Below are 11502 nucleotides of genomic sequence, written 5' to 3'. Positions count from 1 at the left end.
AAAAAAAAAAAAAAAAAAAAAAAAAAAAAGAACAGTATCAAGTCGAAAATAATCAAGCGACTAACAAAATAAAACTTCAAGAACCAGCAGAAATAATAGACACCAAGAACAGATCCAGAATTCTTGATATAAATCCACAGATGATAATACTACTAATAATTTTTTTTTAAATAACAAACAATTGTAAAAATATGTGCAGGGAAAATATAAAGAATAAGCAAGAAATTTTGAATAAAAACAGAAAAATGACAAACATTGAAATTAAATACTCAGTGGGTAAGTTCATTAGAAGAGAGTAAAAACCATTAGAATCAGTGAACTGCAAGAGAGGTCAGAAGAAACTAGAACATAAAGAAGGAAGGTCTAACTGCAACGTGTTTCACACTAATATCTGGAGAAGGAGAAGGAGATACAGTCCAAATATCTATACAGAAAATACTTTATCTGAGAAAAGTAGGATGTTACAAATACCCCACAGCATAAATCATCCTTATTAACATTCCACTGAAAGCTATTATTTTGAAAGCTTTTACTTGTGATAAGGAACTATACAAGCATCCCTACTAGCATAATTTTTACTGGACATTGTAACAAAGATGCTAATCAAAGAAAGGAAAGGGGAAAAGATGTAAGGGCTAAAAAGGAAAGAAACTAAGTTATTATTTGTAGTGTTATGATTGTGTATACATAAACTCCAAAATGGTTTATAGACAAAACATCTGAATTAATAAGACTGAGTTTAGCAAGGATGTAGAACAGAAAAATCTATATAGAAATTAAAAAAAAAAAATCTATATAGAAACATTATCAACTACGGGTAGCACAATACTTTCCCAAGAAGCAAAGGAAGGGAAGAAACCAAAAATAATAGGCAAATCAATTGGAAAGAAGTAAATAATATTATCCCTGTATCCAGGCAACATGATTGTCTACTCAGAAGACTGCAAAGGAATCCAAACAAACAAACAAAAAAAACTAGTAGTTTCTCAAAGCTACACGATTTAAGACCAACATCCAAAAAGTACTGTCTTTATTTGTTAGCAAGAAAAAGAAACCTAAGTTAAAAACAATACCATTTATAGTTACTCCTTGCCCTGAAATTAATGGAATACTTTAGTATAAAGCTAACAAAACATATACAGGACTGGTATACTGAAAAATACAAAAACTGATGAAAGAAATCACAGAAGATGTAAAAAATTTTTAAAATACCATGTTCATGAACTAAAAACATCAATATAGTAGAGATACAAACTCTCCCCAGATTGGTCTACAGACTTAAAGATTCCATCAACAATTCAGTAAGACTTTTCACAGAGATAAAGCTTATTTTAAAACTTATGCAGAAAGACAAAGGAACTAAAATAGCTAAACAACAGTGGAAAACAATAATGTGAGAAGAAATCACCGCACAATTTTAAAACATTCTATACACAGTATCTACATTAAATAAAACAATGTGATGTTAGCTGATAGACATACAGAGATCAAAAGGAACATAAATGACTCAGAAATAAACCCGCACAAATCCACAAAAATGATTTTCACAAAGGTGCAAATGCACTTCAAGGAAGCAATAAATCTTTTTCACATACAGTGCTAGAGGAAGTGTATATCCACAAGCAAAAAGAAAAATGAAGTTTAAATACCTCATACCTTATACAAAAGTTAACATTTAAATGGTCATGGAATTATCTATAAAACTACAAAATTCTGATAAAAAATTCTTGAAAAAAAATCTGAGCTGGGATTGTGGCTCAGTGGTAGAGCGCTCGCCTAGCACGGGTGGGACCCGGGTTCGATCCTCAACACCAAATAAAAATAAAGGCATTGTGTTGTGTCCATCTACACCTAAAAAACAAATATTAAAAAAAAAAGAAAAACTTCACCACTAGGCCTAGGTGAAAATTATTAGAAATAACACCAAATCAAGATCTATAAAAGGAAAAAACTGATAAATTGGATTTCAAAGTTAAAGCTACAAATTACAGGAGGTCCTGTTTCTGGCTGCTTTGTGGCATGAAACCAAGAAAGCAGACAGGCAGCTTCTCCACAAGGTCTCACACCTAGACAGAATATGACACCTCAGAGTGTGAGAGGACCCCTATACAGCGGATTTTCACAGAAATCACCAGCGCTGCTACCACCGGAGCAGAAATCATAGCCTTTGCGTTCAAGTGGGACTCCAGACTCCAGATCCGGGGCCGCAGTTCTAGCTCATGCACAGCTCTCAGAAGGCTTACAAGCACCTCTGCAGAACTCCAGACTGCCTGCTCTACTCCCACTCAGGTCACTGGGCTGCTGACTATCCACACCACAGGGCCATCGCCCAGCTCCCCCCACCTCACAAGATGCCCCAGCAGTGAAGGCAAACCAATTCCATCTTGGAAAACCTTTCTCACCAAGTTTGGTGGGAGTAGCTATGAGATAGAATCTCCATTTGAACAGGTGATATATTGTTGATATTGGGATCTGTTAATATTGTCCTTCCCCACAAAGGAGGGATTTTGGAACCTTACAAGAGCACTACAAATCTATAGGCTAAAAATAATAACACAAGAGATCCACAGAGCTGGATAGGAAGTCGCATGAGCATCAGGAAAAGACAAGGGAAGAAAGTACCACAAACAAATCAATAAAACACATCATTAGAAGCACTGGCAGCTACAACAGAAAAAAAATGACATGCTTAAGATGTTCTGGGAACTCAAAGAAGACATAATAGAACAAATGCAGGCGGTGAAAGATCACTTTGACAATGAGCTACATAAACAAATCCATGCAGCAAAAGATCACCTCAACAGGGAGATGGAGGTTCTAAAACAAACCAAACAGAAATCATTGAAATGAAAGAAATAATAAACCAAATTAAAAACTGAAATGAAAGCATCACCAACAAAGTAGACCACTTAGAAGATAGGACATCAGACAATGAAGATAAAATATATCACCTTGAAAAGAACATAGGCCACACACCGAAAATGATAAGAAACCACGAGCAGAACATTCAAGAAATACGGGATAGCATAAAAATACCAAATTTAAGAGTTACTGGGATAGAGGAAGGCATAGAGGTCCAATCCAAAGGAATGAACAATCTATTCAATGAAACAATATCAGAAAACTTTCCAAACATGAAGAATGAATTGGAAATCCAAATTCAAGAAGCCTACAGGACGTCGAATGTACAAAATCACAACAGATTCCACAGCAAGACACATTATGATGAAAACGCCCAACATACAGAATTTTTTAAGGAGAGAATTTTAAAAGTCACAAGAGAAAGGAAACAGATTACATACTGGGAAAACCAATTAGGATAATAGCAGATTTTTCAACACAGTCTCTGAAAGCTACAAGATCTTGGAACAACATATATCAAGCTCTGAAAGATAACGGGTGCCAACCAAGAATCTTGTATCCAGCAAAATTAAGCTTTAGATTTAAAGATGAAATAAAAACCTTTGATGATAAACAAAAGTTAAAAGAATTTATAGCTAGAAAACCAGAACTATGAAACATCCTTGGCAAAATATTTCATGAAAAGGAAATGAAAAACAACAATGAAAATCAGCAGAGGAAGGTAGTACACTAAAGAAAAAACTAATCAAAGAGGAAAACCAAGTCAAGTTAAATATAAACAAATATGGCTGGGAATACAACCCATGTCTCAATAGAAACCCTAAATAATAATGCTTAAACTCACCAATCAAAAGACATAGGCTAGCAGTCTGGATTAAAAAAAGATCCAACAATTTGCTGCCTCCAGGAGACTCATCTGATAGGAAGAGACATACACAGCCTGAAGGTGAAAGGTTGGGAAAAAAAATACCACTCACATGGACTGCAGAAGCAAGCAGGGTTTTCCATATTCATATCAAATAAAGTAGACTTCAAGCCAAAGTTAATCAAAAGGGATAAAGATGGACATTATATACTGCTCAAGGGCACCATACACCAACAAGACATAACAATCATAACTATGTATGTCCCAAATAATGATGTAGTTATGTTCATCAAACAAACTCTTCTCAGGTTCAAGAGTCAAATTGACCACAACACAATAATCTTGGGTGAATTTAACACCTCTCTCAGCACTGGATAGATCTTCCAAACAAAAGTTGAATAAACAAACTATAGAACTCAATAACACAATCAATAACTTAGATTTAACTGACATATATAGAATATTTCAACCTGCATCAAGCAGATACATTTTCTTCTCAGCAGCACATGGATCCTTTTCTAAAATAGACTATATACTAGACCACAAAGCCACTCTTAGCAAGTACAAAAAAGTAGAGATACTACCATAATTTTTATCAGATCATAATGGAAGGAAATTGGAAATCAACAACAAAATAAAAAATAAAAATCTCTCCATCACCTGGAGACTAAAGAATATGCTACTGAATTAACAATGGGTTACAGAAGACATTAAGGAAGAGACTAAAAAATTGTAAGAGGTAAATGAGAACACAGACACAACATGTCAAAATCTCTGGGACACTATGAAAGCAGTACTAAGAGGAAAATTCATTGCATGGAGTTCATTCCTTAAAAGAAGAAAAAGTCAACAAATAAATGACCTCATACTACATCCAAAAGCCCCAGAAAAAGAACAAATCAGCAGCAAAAGTAGTAGAAGGCAAGAAATAATTAAAATTAGAGCTGAAATCAATGAAATTGACACAAAAGAAACAATTGAAAAAACAAAAAGTTGGTTCCTTGAAAAAATAAATTAAATAGACAGACCCTTAGCCACGCTAACAAAGAGAAGGAGAGAAAGAACTCAAATTACCAGCATAAGTGATGAAAAAGGTAATATCACAACAGACACTACAGAAATACAGAGGATAATTAGAAATTACTTGAAATCTTATTCTCCAATAAAATAAAAGACATTGAAGGCATCAACAAATTTCTTAAGTCATATGATTTGCCCACATTGATCAGGAATATATACAAAATTTAAACAGACCAATATCAAGTGAGGAACTATAAGAAGCCATCAGAAGTTTACCAACCAAGAAAAGCCCAGGACCGGATGAATACACAGCCGAGTTCTGCAAGACCTTTAAAGAAGAACTAATACCAATACTCTTCAACTTATTTCAGGAAATACAGAAAGAGGCAATAATTCCAAACTCATTCTATGAGGCCAATATCACCCTGATCCCAAAACCAGGCAAAAACACATCAAAGAAAGAAAACTTCCGACCAATATCTCTAATGAACATTGATATAAAAATTCTTAATAAAATTCTGGCAAATTGAATACAAAAACATATCAAAAAATGTGCAACATGATCAAGTGCGATTCATTTCAGAAATACAAGGTTCGTTCAACATGAAAATCGATAAATGTAACTCATCACATCAATAGACTTAAAGATAAGAATCATATGATCATCTCAATAGATGCAGAAAAAGGATTTGACAAAATACAGAACCTCTTCATGTTCAAAACACTAGAAAAACTAGGGATGACAGGAACATATCTCAACATCATAAAGGCTATCTATGCTAAGCCTCAGGCAACATCATTCTAAATGGAGAAAAATTGAAGGCATTCACTCCAAAAACTGGAACAAGACAGGGATGCCCTCTTTCACCACTTCTATTCAACATAGTTCTTGAAACACGGGCCAGAGCAATTAGACAGATGAAAGAAATTAAAGGGATATGTATAGGAAAAGAAGAACTTAAATTAGCATTATTTGCTGACAATATGATTCTATACCTAGAAGACCCCCCCCCCAAAAAAAAAAAAAACTCCACCAGAAAACTTCTAGAACTAGTAAATGAATTCAGCAAAGTAGCAGGATATAAAATCAACACCCATAAATCAAAGGCATTTCTGTATATCAGTGACAAATCCTCTGAGAAGGAACTGAGGAAAACTACCCCATTCACAATAACCTCAAAAAAATAAATAAATAAATAAGATACTTAGGAATCAACTTAACGAAAGAGGTGAAAGATCTATACAATGAAAACTACAGAACCCTAAAGTGAGAAATCAAAGAAGACCTTAGAAGATGAAAAGATCTACCTTGCTCTTGGATAGGCAGAATTAATATTATCAAAAGGACCATACTACCAAAAGCACTATACAGATTTAATGCAATTTCGATCAAAATGCCAATGGCATTCCTCATAGAAATAGAAAAACAATTATGAAATTCATCTGGAAAAATAAGAGACCCAGAATAGCTAATGCAATCCTTATCAGGAAGAGTGAAGCACGTGGCATGGCTATACCAGATCTTAAACTATACTACGGAGCAATACTACCAAAAACAGCATGGTATTGGCACCAAAACAGACTGGTAGACCAATGGTACAGAATAGAGGACACAGAGGCTAACCCACAAAACTACAATTATCTTATATTAGACAAAGGTGCCAAAAAATTGCACTGGAGAAAAGACAGCATCTTCAACAAATGGTGCTGGGAAAACTGGAAATCCATATGCAACAAAATGAAATTAAACCCCTATCTCTCACTATGTACAAAACTTAACTCAAAATGGATCAAGGACCTAGGAATTAAACCAGAGACTCTGCATCTAATAGAAGAAAAAGTAGGCCCTAATCTTCATCATGTGGCATTAGGCCCCAACTTCCTTAAGAAGACGCCTGTGGTGCAAGAATTAAAATTAAGAATCAATAAATGGGATGGACTCAAACTAAAAACTTTCTTCTCAGCAAAAGAAACAATCTGTGAGGTGAACAGAAAGCCTACATCCTGGGAGCAAATCTTTACCCCTCACACATCAGATAGAGCACTGATCTCTAGATCAAAAAGCTAAGCACCGGAAAAACAATAACCCCATCAACAAATGGGCCAAAGACCTAAACAGATATTTCTCAGAAGAAGATATACAATCAATCAACAAATATATGAAAAAATACTCATCATCTCTAGCAATCAAAGAAATGCAAATCAAAACTACTCTAAGATATCATCTCACTCCAGTCAGAATGGCAGCTACTACGAAACAAACAACAATAAGTGTTGGCAAGGATGTGGGAAAAAAGGTACACTTTCCAATATGGAAAGCAGTATGGAGATTCCTTGGAAATGTGGGAATGGAACCACCATTTGACCCAGTTATCCCTCTCCTCTGACTATACCCAAAGGACTTAAAAACAGCATATTACAAGGACACTGCCACATCAATGTTTATAGCAGCACAATTCACAATAGCTAAATTGTGGAGCCAACCTAGATGCCCTTCAGTGGATAAACAGGTAAAAAAAAAAAAAAAAATGTGGCATATATACACAATGGAATTTTACTCAGCATTAAAAGAGAATAAAATCATGCCATTTGAAGGTAAATGGCTGGCGCTGGAGAAGATAATGCTAAGTGAAGTTAGCCAACCCCAAAAAAACAAATGCCAAATGTTTTCTCTGACATAAGGAGGCTGACTCATAGTGAGGTAAGAAGGGGGAGCATGGGAGGATTAGATGAATTCTAGATAGAGAAGAGGGGTGGGAGGGTAAGGGAGGGTGCAGGGGATTAGCAAGGATGATGGAATATAATGGACATCATTATCCAAAGTACATGTATGAAGACTTGAATTGGGTGTCATCATACTTTATATATGAAAAATTGTGGTATATATGTGTAATAAGAATTATAATGAAAAAAAAACACAAAGTACATGTATAAAGGCATGAATTGGCGTGAACACACTTTATATACAAAGATAAGAAAAGCTGTGCTCTATATGTGTAATAAGAATTGTAATGCAAAAATTCCTCTGTCATGTATTTAAAAAATAAAATCATTTTTAAAAAGCTACAAATTACAAACATTTGTAAAATGTTAAATGGCTTGTATCTGGAATATATAAAGAACTCTCATGTGGACGCTATAGAAAACAATCCAATTACAAATGGACAAAAGATATAAACAGACATTTGAATAACAGGAATACACAGAAAGCAAATAAGCACACCATTAGTTGTCAAGGAAAAGCCAATTAAACCACAATGAGATGTCATTATATACCATTAAAATGACTGAAATAAAAATTATGGTAATACCAATTTCAGGCAAGGATATAAACAAACTGGATCTAGCAGACATTACTGGTAAAAGTCAGGTTGGTTTTATTAATAAAACTAAACATGAACTTACCACACAGCCCAATCACATTCTTGGGCATTTATCCCCCCAAAAATTAAAGCTTCTGTTCATACAAAATATCCCAAAATTAAAACAATCTAAATGCCTTAGTGGGTGGTTAAACAAACTGATAAATAAATTCATACAATGGAATACTACTCAGCTACAAAAAGAATTGAATTACTTATATAGGCTCTATCTTCTAGACATTATGTTTAGTGAAAAGAATCTTGAAACGTTACATGTTGAGATTGAGGTTCTATTTATTTAACATTTTCAAGATAATAAAACTCTAGAATTGGCCACTACAAAGATGAAAATCTAAGAGAAGACAAGGCAATTCTTTCTTGATTGCAATGGTGGTTACAAAAATCTATACATAGGATCAAGCTATACAGAACTATACATACAGACATAACACAAAGTGTAATGTAAAAGCTCAAGAAAATGAAATAAGTTATGTAATCTAGTCAACAATGTTGTACAATGTCAAGTTGCTGATTATTTGTATACTATGATATACTGCAGTTACAGAAGATGTCATAATTGGGAGAAGATGAATGAAGATTCACAAAACTGTACTATTTTGGAACTTACTATACATAATTATTTCTAAATAAAAGTTCTTTAAAATAAAAAGTTAGCAATTTTCATATAAGCGGCATCAGGACGCTTAAAAATACAATTTAAGTTGAAAACCCTAAACTGCCTAGAAATTAATTTAACAAAAGATATACTTTTACAGAGAAAATCATAAAGCATGATAGAAATTAAGGAAAATCTAAATAAATGACATATTATGTTCACAGACTGTAAGTTACAAATAAATCTTCCTGCAATGATTATGAATTCAGTACAATCCTAATTAAACTTTGGTTTTGTTTTTAAAGAAATTTAGTAAATTTCTTTAAAAACTTATAGGTAAATACAAAATGACAAAAAAATAGCAAGACAAAAAAAAAGACTTATTCTACTAGATATTATAAACTGATATATAGCTAAAGCAATTTAGTGTGGTGTTAGTTCAGAAAAAGATGCGCAAGACACAGAGAGTGCCCAGAAACAGACACAAACATGATACCTCATACCATATACAAAATGAATTCCAGGTAAATTAATAACCTCAATACTGAAGCAAAATTTAAATGCCTTTGGAATATGATAAAGGAGAATAACTTCATGGCTTCAGGAAAAGCACTAACAAGCAAGAACCAAGCTTATAACTGTGTTCCTTCAACCAAACAACGTATTCAACAAAGGCCTAGGATAAATATTCTAAGGGAAAGTGGATAAATGTGAAAACTTCCCAATTTTCTACAGTCTGATGTGGAAGACAGTCTCTCTGCCTTGTCTCAATGAAAACAAAAGGCTGTTTTATCATCCACATCTATCAACATCTACATGAATGTGGCCACAGCCCACAGCTAAGTAACATAGACAATGACCTTACAAAATGTACTAATGCATATGTTGAAAATTTATCAAGTGCCTATTTCTTGCAGAACACCTTAGGAATAATTATGGGGCAAAATGAGTAAAATGGATCTCAAAATCTACCAAAAGATACAGACATTCCCTCTAAACAATTATATCACAGTATTTCTGAAATTATCTTAACGTTAAGAAATAACAAGAATCTTGGAAAAAATAATATTGAAAGAAAGACCACTTCTATAAATGAATGGAGGTGGAGTGGTAGTAATATAGGGGGGAGAGGAGGACAGAGAAAACTATTTTAAAAGTTCAGATGTTACTGGACTCAAAGTGTGACTGAAGGAAAAGGTGAATGAAAGTAATGAGAGCTTAAAAGGAAAAGATACGAGCCAACAAATGGGCACTTCATTCTTACAAGCAGTGGTACTGTAAGCAGGTATGAAATACTTCTGTGGACACACACACACAGGTTGTTTCCTCAAATGATTATATACTTATTGGCCCCTACTACACAAACTCTATGGACCTGAAAGTTTCTAGTGTACATTTTCACTTTACCTTACCCCAAGCAAGGTAGATCTAGACTCCTGCTACATACAGATAGTCACACTTCCAACCTACTGCAAACAGCACTTATTATATCATACTTATTGTGCTTCCTTCCTATTTCTATGTCTGTTTCTCCCACTTACCAGGATCTCCTTAAGACAAGGATAGTATAGCATCTATTACATGTAACAAGTACTATTAGTAGTAGATATACAGGAAATACTAATGAATGAATGATCAGAACTATTTTAAGAAATTGTGGTTATAACAGGCAGTACAGATTAGACTGAGGAGGAATCAAATGCAATAAAACCAATTAAGAAACAGCTGCAAAATTCTAGGTAAGAAGAAATGAGAAGCTGACTGCAGACAATAAGGGGGGGAGGTGGGAGGAAAGAAGAAAAAATGATTCAAAGACTTATAAATGATTGTAACAGAGAAACAGAAGATGACTGTAAGATTCAAAGCTTTTATTCCTGGAAAACCATTTTTTTAAAAAATATGTACTGAGAATTTACTTGTTACAATCTACTGTACTAGGTACTAGGAATACAATAATGAGCAAACATACAAAATCTCTGTCCTTGCCAAAATAGAAATGGTAGAAAAACCAGAGACTAAGTCTTGGGAAAAATTAAGTTTCATGAAGGAAGTTAATTGTAAATTACAAGTCTAAAATTATAAAGATAAGTCAAAGCCAGGAAACATTTTAGTGCCCTCTATTGCTTGTATTATGTGGTTTTACAAGATCAATAAAGAAAATATATAGGGTGAAATGAGATATTAATACTGAACCTTGAGGAAATACCTATGTTGACAGGGAGAGAAAATGATCAGGAAGGAAAACAGAAAAGTCAAGAAAGGTACAAAAATGAAGATAACGGTTACAATAACCAAAGGAAAAAAGTGTTTAAAGATGGAGGGTGAAATATAGTTACAATTACTTCAGTGAAAACATACAAAATGACTTCAGCAGATACTTCCTTGAACTTGTTAGGATGTTCTTCCAACAAATAAATTTGTGAGGAATAATGAGAATAAACATCAAATTACAAGGCAAGAAAAAAAAGTGAAAATGGAAAAAAGAACAACAGAAAAGAAGAAACAGTACAGGAAATAAGATCTCCACTTACTGGCAAAAAGGTATTGATACAGAATTGCTCCTCTGAGGTTAAAAAGAATGTTAAAGAAATGGTATGACATAGCCAGGCATGGTGGCACATGCCTGTAATCTGAGACACTTAGGAAGCTGAGGCAGAAGGATTGATTAAAAGTTGGAGGGCAACATCACCAATTTAGTGATGGCCTAAGCAGCTCAGCAAGACTCTGCCTCAAAAACAAGAAGAAGAAAAAAAAAAAGGGGCTGAGGATACAGTTCA

The 11502-nt window shown here is 34.0% G+C and overlaps 1 protein-coding gene across 5 annotated transcripts in view; it reads right to left on the bottom strand.

Annotated features, from left to right (window-relative positions):
• Positions 1 to 11502, bottom strand: part of Pds5b (PDS5 cohesin associated factor B) — a 193399-nt gene that overhangs the window by 122184 nt on the left and 59713 nt on the right. The gene's annotated exons all lie outside the window — the stretch shown is intronic.

Source organism: Marmota marmota, unplaced genomic scaffold (assembly GCF_001458135.2).
Source record: "Marmota marmota marmota unplaced genomic scaffold, marMar, whole genome shotgun sequence".
NCBI lineage: Eukaryota > Metazoa > Chordata > Mammalia > Rodentia > Sciuridae > Marmota > Marmota marmota.
The sequence above is the reverse complement of the archived record's forward strand: the minus strand, read 5'-3'. Positions and strand labels throughout refer to the sequence as shown.